Raw genomic sequence first — 14,182 nt, 5'->3', positions numbered from 1 at the left:
GTTCTTCAACATTCCCCTCCTTCCTTATGTCTTCCTGCATCAGCTCATCCAAAAACTGCTCCAGGGACCGGGCATTAAATTCCAAAAAACCGAGCCTCGAGCAGAGCACCCAACGTGCGACTTCTACCTACATGCTGCCATCAGAAGCTCACCTCTCATTTTTCTAAACTCCTCTGCACATAGGTCGAACTTGTCCAACCTTTCCACTTCTTAACCTTGGACGGTATGCAGTGCATAGAAATCTAGGGAGGAAACTTTAAAAATAGAGTATGCTACTTGGATGAAAAATACAATTGTATTCTAGTGCTACCTTTAGAAACTCTGGCACGTTAACCCTGCTTTCTCTTTAATAGTTCTTTGCATTTATGCAACTATTTTGAGTATGCCTCCATTCTCCACCATTAACAGTGCTGACTCCAGTTGGCATATGGTTTATGGATGCTGAGTACACTCTAACACAACTTTTTGGTTAATCCAGTGATTGAGCAGTGACCCAGAGCCGAGATTGAACCTGGGACGTCGCACCGTGAGGCAGCAGTGCTAGCCACTGCACTACCGTCCTGCCCCCAGCCCTTGATAAACTTAATTGTAAAAAAAAGTCTAGTACCTTGGCCATGCCCTTTGTCTCCATGTATAAATCGTGTTTTGGTCCTTAATCATCCCCACCCTTCTTCTACTTCCACTTTACCATTCTCAATTCCTTTTTCACTTTCCCTCCGAACTTTCTGTATTTGGCCTGAGACTGTGATGGCTGGATTAGGAAGTGCATGATTGTAATGTGATTCTCTGCAAATAAATACTTATAAAAGTATGCAAGTATTGGCTTCAGTCCTTCACCGCCTGGCTGTATGGAGTATAACACAATACTGAGGGAATTTAGCGTTGCTGAAGGTGTCCTGCAGAGGAAATGTTACATTGAGGTCCACTGTATCAGCTTTGTGGATATTTAAGATTCCATGGCACTGCTGGAAGAAAAGAGAGTTCTTGCAGTGATCTGGCCAACATTTCTCTACAACCAACGTTACTGTGAGAGTTTGACAGGGCATTCATCTTATTTGATGTCTGTGTGACCTTGCTTTGTGCCACATTTGTCTAAAATAACAAGGAATTAATTGACTGAAATGCTTTGAGATGAAAGTTATGAAAAGACAACAAACCTGTAACTTGCGTTGGGGCTTGAATCATCATTGCAATCAAGTGGATGTACCCTGACTTTCTTTTTCCCACCCTCCCTAATCCCTACTGACACCAACGAGAGCACCTTTAATGGTACTTGACTGAAATGAATGGACAGGCTGTGGATCAGGAAATAAATCCTTGGCCTTATTTTGCAGAATGCTGCCTTTACAAACTTGTCCATCGAATGAGCTTCAGATCTTTAAAATATTTAATTAACAGCCATTGCCAGGATGTAATACAGCATAAGTGTTATAATATGGTCCCTGATTAACATCAAACAACAGTTATGACTTTGACTGCAAGTACATGATCTTTGGACACTCTCTGGTTTGATATACAGAACTATTAATCATAATTCATTTCACTCTTTTTCAATGACACCAAATTCGAGTCTACCTGTCCCAATGAAGTGGTGATGTCGGTATTGGACTGGGGTGGGCACAGTAAGAAGTCTTACAACACCAGGTTAAAGTCCAACAGGTTTGTTTCGAATCACTATCTTTCGGAGCGCAGTTCCATCATCAGGTGAATTAAGGAGCTGTGCTCTGAAAGCTAATGATTCGAAACAAACCTGTTGGACTTTAACCTGGTGGTGTAAGACTTCTAACTGTCCCAATGAAGCTAGTGTTACAATCCAATTGGGGACCGGTAACGTTTTGATTAAAAGTAGATTAAGTTTGAAATCCCAGGTATTTATGCGGAGCATAAATCTACATGATCCCATGGTTTTAAACCAACAAAATAAACTTTACTGTAAAAAGTCAGAAAGTAAACAGAGACAATAATATCTATCTTATATGCTAATGTGCAGAATTGACATGAAGTAAATATGAATTAACAGGCAAACTATGGTTGAACACACCACACTGCACATAAGTGGCAGTTGCAACCATGGTAGATCATGGATTTCTCAGTAACCTACCCAGAATCAGTGATGACTGGGAATCACAAAATCTTATTAAAACTCTCTCCTCAGGAGGGATTTCACTTCTGACGATCTAGGACAGAATTTTCAGTTTCGGCATGAAAACTGGTACGATTCCGCCAGCCCCAACAGCGCGATTCGGACCACAATTTCTCGGCACTTTGGAATAAAAGATTCTGTACGTGAAAAATGGCGCACCTGTGCCGCAAAATGTTAGATTCGCCCGCCTGGGGTCATCTGAGCAGTTCTATCAAAGGGACACTGCATTTAAACAGCTCCACAGCATTTGCTCACAGTCCAGCCAGGAGGTTGGCAGTGAAGAAGCCTGCTCCCGGCTTCATGGAGGGTGCCCTCACCTTGATGCCACAGAGGAGAGAAGTGGAACAATGTATCCTCAAGCTGGCAGGAAACCCTCTAGCAAGATCACAAACCCTGCCTGGGAGACTATGGCAGCACCAGTCAATGCCAGCACCATTCACAAGAGGATGGGGACGCAATGCAAGAGGATGAATGACCTACTCTGTTATGCCAGGGTAAGTGCCCCCTATATCCTCTCTGCACTCCATCTTGTCGTTGCCCCTCAGAATGTAGCCTTGGCGCCACATGCTGCCACCTAACAGGGCCCCAACATCTGACCTCCCACAAGCTTCCTCACACCCCTGGCATTCCTCTTCAGAACCCCTCCATGCTTATGCACCATGCCCACACGTGCCAGGTTTCACTGACATCTGAACCACCAAGCAGCCAGCTAGCATTGTTTCATTTGTATTCCTGCAAGATAAGCTTGCTCACAACCGCCACGAATGAGCAAAGATGGGCGGTGGAATGTTAGAGCTGAAAATCCTGATTCCTTTTAAGGAAAAAGCCCTGGAACTCACAAGGGAGGAGCAGGAGTGGGCCTGTACTGAAAGCAAGGTGGGCCTGTGAGAGAGAAGTGAAGAGCCACTGCATGTTCATCCAGATGAGCAAACCTAAGTAAGTTCTGTGTGTCCCAGACCATTGCTCCAGCTATGTACTAATACCTTGTTCCTTTCCTTGCAGGAACATCACCCAATCAGCCTGGCCCATCCACTAGCAGTGTCTCACCGCCCACTCTCAACACAACCTTGGAGAGGACGTCGGAGAAGGGCACAAAGATGCATTACAGCTGTCACCCGCACCATCCACCAGCGCAGCGACATACATCTTGGTGAGCGATCTTAGCAGGCAAGCCTCTGGGCCACTATCCGGTGAGCGCCACACCGCTTCTGATGCATATCAGGTGGAGGCAGGAACGTCCCAGGGATCAGACAGTCACGGTCTGATGGATCCCAGGACTCAACTGTATCCCAGTTACGTGCCATGCCGCTGGATATGTTTTCCCCTTAGTTGCTTGAAATGCAAAGACGGAACCGGGAATACCAGGAGGGTTGTCAGCGACACACCTGGGCCTGCAACCCTGTATTCCCAAAGCCTGTCGCAGGAGATGGTGCTGTAAATGTGTGGCACTCAGGCCAGCAAGGGTGGTGTCCAGAGAAGAAAGCTTAGGGCTCAAAGTTATATCCATGGCAGGAGATGTCCGAAGCATGGCTCAATCCCTGAGAATCATAGCTGAGGGCTTCAATTGCATGGTGTAGACAGTGGCGTGCCTCCAAGACTGGCAGTGCCAAATGATGTTGGGGTTTCTGGAATTCACTCCAGCTGCCCCTCCATCCATGGAGTAACTAAGGGCCAATGACCACCTAGAAGAAGGAGGATCCATTGGTGCATAGCCCAGGACCTTCCACTCAGGAGATCCTGGCAGTCCCCAGGCAATCTGAATCTCTCTCATACGGCACAGCTCGGGCACAGCAGGCAGAACAGGGTGGTGCAACCTGAAAGTAAGCTGGGACACTCGAGATCTCAGCCCTCCAGACAACACCCGCCAAGGGCATCTCCGTCTGTCTCCACCTCTGATATGCATCCTATGTACTCACCTAGATGTGGACTCATGTCCACCAGATGGTTAGACCCTCTGAGGGGTGTTATGGGCCAGGGCTTAGAAACTCCAAAGTGCATTATGAAGTTACAACCTGACCTACAACCTTTATGTTGTATTTGGCTAGGATGAGCACAAAGGCTTTCACTGCAGGTGTGATTCAGCAGACTTCCTGGACACTTTAATCAAAACAAGATTTATTCTAAGAATGTAGTTAACATGTGTATATATATATATATATGTGTGTGTGTGTGTATATAAGCACAACAAGAATTGTTATCAATTACAAAATTAAAGATTCTGCAGTCCAAAGCAATCAAACTGAAACAAAAAAAAAACCTTCTCATCTGACACCACAGCCCAATGTGCCACAAGTCACATGATAAGAGACTAAACCTTTCTTAAAGGGACACTCGCATGACACCTCCCCCCCCACCCAGAAAAAAAATTCCTTCAACTTCAAAGATGGTTTCAATTTTCACCTTTTCACTTGCCCATTCCTAACATTTGACAATAAACATACATACATTTTAAAACATCAAAACAGGCAAACATTTACAATAATAGTCCATTTTACTTCTTTGTCTTCCACCATCGAACCTGCTTCTCCATCACATTATCGTAATAATAATAATCTTTATTATCACAAGCAGGCTTACATTAATACTGCAATGCAGTTACTATGAAAAGTCCCTAGTTGCTACATTCCGGCGCCTGTTCGGGTACACAGAGGAGAATTCAGAATCTCTAATTCACCTAACAGCGCGTCTTTTGGGAGGAAACCGGAGCACCCAGAGGAAACCCACACAGACAGGGGGAGAACGTGCAGACTCCACACAGACAGTGGCCCAAGCCGGAATTGAACCTGGGACCCTGATGCTGTGAAGCTAGTGCTAACCACTGTGCTACCGTGCTGCTCTAATGTTTTTTCGTCCTGCCACATGTATAAGCTTTAGACTAAATGGCTGTAATAATAAACTCCATCAAAACAGTCTGGCTTTTTTATTCTTGAATTTCTCCAAAAACGTCAATGGATTATGATCAGTATATATAATTGTTTCAGACGAATTGCTGGTAACGTAAGTGTTAAAGTCTCCTTTTCAACTATTGAATACTTCCACTGGAAATCATTACATTTTTTGGAAAAGTGCCCAATAGGCCGCTCTATTCCTTTTGTCTATAAGTTCACTAAGCCAACCCGATCACGAAAGATAGCCTTTGATCCCGGACGATTCCCCAATTTTGTTATGGGCCAGAGCATAGAAACTCCAAAGTGTATTATGAAGTTTACCTGTCCTACAACCTTTTTGTATAATTTGGTTAGGATGTGCACAAAACCCTTCACTGCAGGTACAATTCATCAGACTTACTAGACACTTTAATTAAAATAAGGTTTATTCTAAGAATGTAGTTATATTTATATATAAAAGTAAGTGTAAATGCAGCAAGAATTTTTATCAATTAGAAACATAAAGACACTCCAGCGCTACTGTAATCCATGTATATAACACTCAATGAATTCCCCCTTAGCTGTTCCAATTCAATAATAAAATCCAATTAAGCCAAAACCCCTTTTCAAGGGTGTGGCCCAGCACATGTATTCTCACTTGAATGGGACTGGCCCTTTTGCTGAAATTCTGATCCAGTTCCAACCAGCAGATTCAAACTCCTTCCGGAAAGCAACTATATCTTTAAAGTTACCAAGGCAGTCAGCCACAACCAATCGGCTTTTTTACTGGAACTGAAACAAAACAAAACCCTCTCACCTGACAGCCACAGCCCAATGTGCTACAAGTCACATGATAAGAACATAAGAACTAGGAGCAGGAGTAGGCCATCTGGCCCCTCGAGCCTTCTCCGCCATTCAATGAGATCATGGCTGATCTTTTGTGGACTCAGCTCCACTTTCCAGCCCGAACACCATAACCCTTAATCCCTTTATTCTTCAAAAAACTATCTATCTTTACCTTAAAAACATGTAATGAAGGAGCCTCAACTGCTTCACTGGGCAAGGAATTCCATAGATTCACAACCCTTTGGGTGAAGAAGTTCCTCCTAAACTCAGTCCTAAATCTACTTCCCCTTATTTTGAGGCTATGTCCCCTAGTTCTGCTTTCACCCACCAGTGGAAACAACCTGCCTGCATCTATCCTATCTATTCCCTTCATAATTTTAAATGTTTCTATAAGATCCCCCTCATCCTTCTAAATTCCAATGAGTACAGTCCCGGTCTACTCAACCTCTACTCATAATCCAACCCCTTCAGCTCTGGGATTAACCTAGTGAATCTCCTCTGCACATCCTCCAGTGCCAGTATGTCCTTTCTCAAGTAAGGACACAAAAACTGAACACAATACTCCAGGTGTGGCCTCACTAACACCTTATACAATTGCAACATAACCTCCCTAGTCTTAAACTCCATCCCTCTAGCAATGAAGGACAAAATTCCATTTGCCTTCTTAATCACCTGTTGCACCTGTAAACCAACCTTCTGTGACTCATGCACTAGCACACCCAAGTCTCCTGCACAGCGGCATGCTTTAATATTTTATTGTTTAAATAATAATCCCGTTTGCTGTTATTCCTACCAAAATGGATAACCTCACATTTGTCAACATTGTATTCCATCTGCCAGACCCTAGCCCATTAACTTAACCTATCCAAATCCCTCTGCAGACTTCCAGTATCCTCTGCACTTTTCGCTTTACCACTCATCTTAGTGTCATCTGCAAACTTGGACACATTGCCCTTGGTCCAAACCTTTTTTCAAGGGACACTCACATGATAGTGGTAATGTTTCACTTGCAGTGATAGGACTGCAGCATGATCATGTGAACCGTAGACCCTCACCCCTAATCTCCCTCTAAAACAAAAGGACAGAGGAATGTAGTCCAGACCTCGCTCCGCTAAGGGGCATCACAGACCATTCCTCAGTGTGAGTCATCACCCTCCTGTACTGACTGGGTAGCAGGCACTCAAGAACTCCCCAAACCCAGCACCCTGATGATTGGGATCCCGGCTATGTTCAACCCCTGGTCGCAGAAGGGTCATGATGCCCTTGGCGGGGGGGCGGGGGGGGGGGGGGGGGGGGGTGGGTTACACTGTAGGCCAACGTGCTAGTCTTCATGCAGGAAGCAGGAGGCGATGAGGGTGTTTCTAGCCCTCAGGAACGTCCACCTTGTCAGAGAACATATGTCACTTTTTTTTAACAAACAATTTTAATGAGGTATTTTTGGCGTTACAAACAGCAACAGTATCAAAAACAATGTACAAAGAATAATAAACATAGTGCAAACACCGACTCCCATCTTTCCAAGACCCACCTATTTAACCACCTATTCTACGCTACCCTGTTCCCCCCCACCCGCTCCCCTGCCACCGCTGCTGACGATTAATTCTCCGCGAAGAAGTCGATGAATGGTTGCCACCTCCGGGCGAACCCTGACACTGACTCTCTCAAGGCAAATTTAATCTTCTCTAGGCCAAGAAAGCTCGCCATGTCGGTTAACCAAGTATCGGACTTCGGGGGCTTTGAGTCCCTCCAAGCTAATAATATCCGTCTCCGGGCTACCAGGCAGGTAAAGATCAGAACATCTGCCTCTTTCTCCTCCTGTATTCCCGGTCTTCCGACACCCTAAAAATCACCACCTCTGGACCCATTGCCACCCTTGTTTTCAGTACTCTGGACATGACGCCTGCAAACCCCTGCCAAAATCCCCATAGTTTTGGACACACCCAGAACATGTGGACATGGTTCGCTGGTCCGCCCGCACATTTTACACACCTGTCCTCTACCCCAAAGTATCGACTCATCCGAACCACTGTCATGTGGGCCCGGTGGACCACCTTAAATTGGATCTAGCTGAGCCTTGCGCATGTAGCGGTCGTGTTGACTCTGCTCAACGTGTCTGCCCATAAGCCATCCTCCATCTCACCCCAAGCTCCTCCTCCCACTTACGCTTCAGCTCCTCGGTCTGCGTCTCCTCCGCCCCCATAAGTTCTTTGTAGATGTCCGACGCTCCCCTCTTCCACCCACCCCCTGGACACTACCCTATCCTGGATCCCCCTTAGTGGCAGAAGTGGGAAGGATGATAGCTGCCTGCGCAGGAAGTCCCGCACCTGTAAATATCTGAATTTGTTCCCTCTTGCCAACCCAAACTTCTCTTCCAGTGCCCTCAAACTAGGGGAAGCTCCGTTCCAGGAACAGGTCCCCCATCCTCTCAATTCCCGCCCTTTGCAATACTCAAAACCCCCATCCAAGCTCCCTGGGGCAAACCGGTGGTTGTCACATATTGGGGACCGAACCGAAGCTCCCACTGTTCCAACATACCTCCTCCACTGACCCCAGATCCTCAAGGCCGCCACCACCAAGGGTGGGAACGGTAGAGGTGCCATTATCAATGCCCCCAAGCTGGTGCCCCGACATGAAGCTGCCTCCATCCGCTCCCAAACAGACCCTGCCCCCACTACCCACTTCCTTATCATAGCAATGTTTGCCGCCCAATAATAATTACTGAAATTTGGCAGGGCAAGCCCTTCCTCCTCCCGATTCCTCTCGAGCATCACCTTCTTCACTCGCGGGGTCTTACCCACCCAGACAAAGCCCAGAATGATTTTGAGAATACTCTTTAAAAAAAAAAAGGACCGTGGGATGAAAATTGGGAGGCATTGAAATACAAATAAAATCTTGGTAGGACAGTCATCTTAACCGTCCGCACCCTCCCAGCCAGTGACAGCGGTAGCGCATCCCATCTCTGAAACTCGCCCCTCATCTGCTCAACCAACCGGGACAAGTTCAACTTGTGTAACCGGCCCCAGTCACGCGCCACTTGTATCCCTAGGTACCTAAAACTGTCCCCCATTAACCTAAACGGTAGCTCCCCCAGCCGACCCGCCTGACCCCTTGCCTGGACTACAAACATCTCGCAAATTCCCCCAAAGTCGCCATGATTTCACCCATCCCTGCCCCTGGATCTGCTACATATAAGAGCAGGTCGTCCGCGTACAACGAGACCCTATGTTCCACCCCCCTCCCCTCGAACCAGCCCCTTGAAGCTCTCAGAGCAATTAGCAGCGGCTCTATAGCTAACGCAAACAGCAGTGGGGAGATGGGCATCCCTGTCTCGTCCCCCGGTGCAGTCTAAAATAGTCTGAGGTCGTCCTATTCATCCTTACACTAGCCTCCGGGGCCTGGTACAGCAACCTAACCCAGTCGATAAAGCCCCTAACGAACCCAAATCGTCCCAACACCTCCCATAAATAGTCTCACTCCACCCGGTCGAACGCCTTCTCCGCATCCATGGCCACAACTACCTCAACCTCCCTACTCTCCGGGGGCATCATAATCACATTGAGCAGCCTTCATATATTGGCCACCAACTACCTGCCCTTGACAAACCCGGTTTGATCCTCCATAATCACATCCGGCACACAATCTTCAATCCTGGAGGCCAAAACTTTGGCCAGCAGCTTGGCGTCCACATTAAGTAGTGAGATCGGCCTATTTGACCCGCATAGCTCCGGGTTCTTGTCCCGCTTCAATATTAACAAAATAGTGGCCTGTGACATTGTCGGGGTCAGCACCCCTCTATATATGTCACTTCTTAAGGTTGTCCTTAGGAAGATCCTTGCCACAGTGCGGAGCCAGGTTATGGAAAACACAGCAATGCAGGAGACCCTTGGGCTGTACTGAAGGGCCCTATCAGACCTGTCAAAACATATCTTTAACAGGCCGATGCACGTCTCAATGACAGATCGGGTCACACTGTGAGCCTCATTGTACCTGGTCTCCACAGCGGTCTCTGGCTTCCATGCTGGCGCCATTAGCCATGAACTGAGGGAATATCCCTTGTCCCCAAATAGCCATCCCTGTAGCCTGTGATGTCCCTCAAATATTCCAGGGATCTGCTACCAGCCAATGATGAAGCTGTCATGCATGCTCCTTGGAAAAGTGACACACTGGGCATAACCATCATCTGGTGGTCACACAACAGTTGGACATTGAGGGAGTGGAACCCCTTCCGGTTGATGAAAGGAACTCCCTGGTGCCATGGGATGCAGAGAGAGATATGGGTGCAGTCTATCGCCTCTGCACCTGTGGCAGACCAACTATCTGCCCAAATCCTGCAGCATTCTCATCATGTTGGGCCTAGTCCAGGTCAAAGTGGATATAGTTGACCCCCTTGCATAAGCATTTCAAGGGTTTCAAAAAGTTGCACTCTAAAGTTACTGACACAATACCAACTCTTTTGCAAATGGCTAACTTCACCAAGCTGGCACTGCCCCTGGATTTCTCGTAACTCCAGTCTGCCAGCTACACCAAGATATTTATGGCTCCTTGGGTTTCCCCTCAGCTCTACCTGCACCAAATGGCTTCCAGGTCTTCTCTGTGATCTGCAAACCACATGAGGTCCAAACAGCAACCAACAGCTGTACCAATGACGCCCAGGGTTTCTACAAGTCCTAGCTGCCAGTCGGCTGCAACAGCAGCACCCTTTCAGTATAGCCCCTTGTCCTGCTGTAGAACACTCAGATAAATTGAAACCAGAGAACCATCTTAAGCTCCATCCAGCTCTATCACAGTGTAACCTTTCAGGGTTTACTGAATGCTTTTGAACTAATTTAACTTTACCTTCCAAAATAAAACATCTCTATGGACTACAGTTCTTTGCAATCAGTGTAGACATCATAGGATCTTTCTAGCTTTTCACCCTTTTAAGTAAACACAGACTCAACCTTTTAGACTCCAATCTGCTTTCTCATTGCATTTATCCCATTTTCTACAGTTAAACTTTAATCTTCCCAGAACTAAACATTACCTGTAAAATATTACCATGAACCATGAGCTAGATATACATCATGCTAACATATTCCCTATAATGATTTGACCTCGCACCCTGCACAGTCATGTAAGGTAGTGTTCTTCAAACTTTTTTTCCGGGGACCCATTTTTACCAACCGGCTAACCTTCGGGACCCAACCCAGCCGACCTTCGCGACCCACCATTTTCTCTTACCTGGTTTGCTGCTGCGAAAAATTGAGGAAATGGTTTTGGGTCCCTTTGGCCCTCATACACGCTCCTCCAATGGAACCTGTTGGATGAAGGTGAAGCCTTCCTGTGTTGGAAGTATGGAGTCTCCATCTGTCCAAAGTTCTGAATTTTTTTTCCTTTCAAGTTTTATCAAATAAACCCCCGTCCCGAACTTGTAAAAAATAAAATAAGTAAAATAAATGAAAAAAATGAATAAACCCCCCCCGAACTTGTAAAAAAAGAATAAAATAAATGAATAAACCCCCCCAACTTGTAAAACAAATAAAATGAATAAAATAAATGAAAAAAATCAAATGAATAAAATAAATGAATAAAAACCATTACAGAACTTGTGAAACAAAAAGCTGCAACCGTTTAAACAAAATAGTGGCTGCACTGCGCATGCGTGCTGATCATCATGCGCGCATGCGCAATGCGGCCGAATTATTTTTTTTTACATGGTCACGGCCGCTTGCAGCCGGCGTTATGAAAAGCCGGCTGCTGCGTGGGGATTTGCGCGATCGGGAGCGCCGCGGACAACGGCTCCGCGACCCTCCCGACACCCGCCTGCGACCCACCCGCGGGTCGCGCCCCCGACTTTGAAGAACATTGATGTAATGCGTGCCTAAAAAGTGACCCTGAATAATCCCCTTGGCAACACCAATTTATACGTATACAGTCAGCCTTCACCAGTATTCTACTGACATGTAGTTCATTTTAAAACTCCACCTCTGAAACTCCATCTCTGTATTGTGTCCTGTTTACCTGTTCTTTAGCATAAAATGTTATTAATTGCTTGCTCTTCTCTGCATCAATTTCAAAATCCCTGTCATTGACTAATCTCCTTAACTGCTCCCTACTTCTGATTTTGCCCTTGTGTTCCTGCACATCCTTTTCTAACCCTGGCCTCCTTTGCATTCCTTCAGTTGCTCAACGTTTAGTTGTAATCTGAAATGTCATTCTCACAGCCTTCACCTTGTTACTGCCCTTGTTCCTTCAAAAGTCTCCTCAGAACCTACCTCTTTTATCTGCCCTTAAGTTTTCCCTCACCACTGATTATTTTCACCTCCTGTGAGGTACATTGGGATGTATTATTACATGAGAGAAGCTACACAAGTCTAAGCTGTTGGTGTGCCAATGCAGCTGCTTAATTCTACCACATGCCCTGCATAAGTATATACAAGATGCGATGTGCCTGAAAATGCTGTGACTATAAATCAATCACAAAACAAGGATTAGAATGCTTTCAATTATTTTTGTACACTTTTATGCTCATTTCTATGGTGTTGTTCTTGTGTATTTTGCTTAAACAGAATGTGCAGGAGCACAGGTTGAATCTGTTTGGCTAAATTGTGTGTTTACCGATACTGTAGAGCTACCTGCTTCACATTCAATGTTTTGCTGTTGGGAAGGGAGGTCATTGAGTTGCCATTTGTTGACATACCTGCAGTGAGTTCACTGGTTTGTACAGTTTATGAATTTCTAAATCTTTTTTTAAAAAATAATTTTTATTAAGGTTTTCACAAAATATAAACAACAAAACAATATTAACAAAACAACCATGGTAAAAACCCAAGAACAACAACGACCCAACTACAAAAGCAACTACTAAAACAAAAAAACCAAACAACAAAAAGGAAATAGATAACACCCGCCACATCCAACAAACCCCTGTACACAATTCTCCCTCCCACCGAACCATACCCCCCCCTTGGTTGCTGCTGCTGCCGGCCTATTTCCCTACCGTTCCGCCAGGAAGTCCAGGAAAGGCTGCCACCGCCTAAAGAACCCCTGTACTGATCCCCTCAGGGCAAATTTCACCTTCTCCAATTTGATGAACCCCGCCATATCATTGATCCAGGCCTCCATGCTTGGGGGCCTCGCATCCTTCCATTGAAGCAAGATCCTCCGCTGGGCTACTAGGGACGCAAAGGCCAGAACACCGGCCTCTTTCTCCTCCTGCACTCCCGGCTCCACTGCAACCCCAAAAATAGCGAGTCCCCAGCCTGGCTAGACCCTGGATCCCACCACCCTCGACACTGTCCTTGTTACCCCCTTCCAAAACCCCCCCCAGCGCTGGGCATGCCCAAAATATATGGGCGTGGTTCGCTGGGCTCCCCGAGCACCTAAAACACCTGTCTTTGCCCCCGAAAAACCTACTCATCCTCGTCCCAGTCATGTGGGCCCTATGCAGCACCTTGAACTGTATGAGGCTAAGCCTCGCACAGGAAGAGGAGGAATTCACCCTTTCCAGGGCATCCGCCCACGTCCCCCCCCCCCCCCCCCCCCCCCCCCATCTCCTCACCCAGCTCCTCTTCCCATTTACCCATCAGCTCCTCCACCGAGGCCTCGTCTACCTCCTGCATTACGTGGTATACGTCCAAAATCCTCCCTCTTCCAACCCACACCCCCGAGAGCACCCTGTCCCGTACCCCATGTGGGGGCAGCAGAGGGAACCCCTCCACCTGCCGCCTGGCAAACGCCCTAACCTGCATGTACCTAAACATGTTCCCCGGGGGAAGCCCAAACTTTCCCTCTAACTCCCCCAGGCTCGCGAACCTCCCATCCACAAACAGGTCCCTCAACCTCCTAATACCTACCTTGTGCCAGCCCAGAAAATGAATTTCTAAATCTAACCATTGATCACTTGTCTAGAAGTCAGCAGTTTGTTGAAAATTGGAATTAAATATAGGGAATACGTTTTGGAAACATAGGTACAACATGTGCTCAAATGATTAGAAATTCATGTGTGCAGCTAAATTTCTGATATATTTCCAGCAAGCAAGGTTTCCTGACAGTGTGCAAAAGCAGGACATCACTCCTATAAACATAAGCACTCTGTGGTATGACACCCTGTAGTTTATTGTAGAGAATGGTGGCAGACCTGGTGAAATATAAACATGATAAAATTTCTGTTGGTGAAGAGCCGGCACAAGCTGATGTTTCTCCAGAGACAGTGTGCTGTCAGTTGCAGCCAGTGGTGACTGATTTAACTGTATCTGTGCACGTCAGTGGTGTGATTTCTCCATAGCACAAAATAGTGACCACAAATAGGTTAGAATCGTGCAGTTACCAGTACGGTGGAATCTAC

At 46.4% G+C, this 14,182-nt stretch overlaps 1 protein-coding gene across 6 annotated transcripts in view; it reads left to right on the top strand.

Moving 5' to 3' along the window:
- efcab7 (EF-hand calcium binding domain 7) overlaps positions 1–14,182 on the top strand; it is a 150,731-nt gene that overhangs the window by 23,754 nt on the left and 112,795 nt on the right. The window lies entirely within an intron of this gene.

This window comes from Scyliorhinus canicula, chromosome 4 (assembly GCF_902713615.1).
Source record: "Scyliorhinus canicula chromosome 4, sScyCan1.1, whole genome shotgun sequence".
Lineage (NCBI taxonomy): Eukaryota > Metazoa > Chordata > Chondrichthyes > Carcharhiniformes > Scyliorhinidae > Scyliorhinus > Scyliorhinus canicula.
This window is presented reverse-complemented; position numbering and strand designations above follow the sequence as displayed.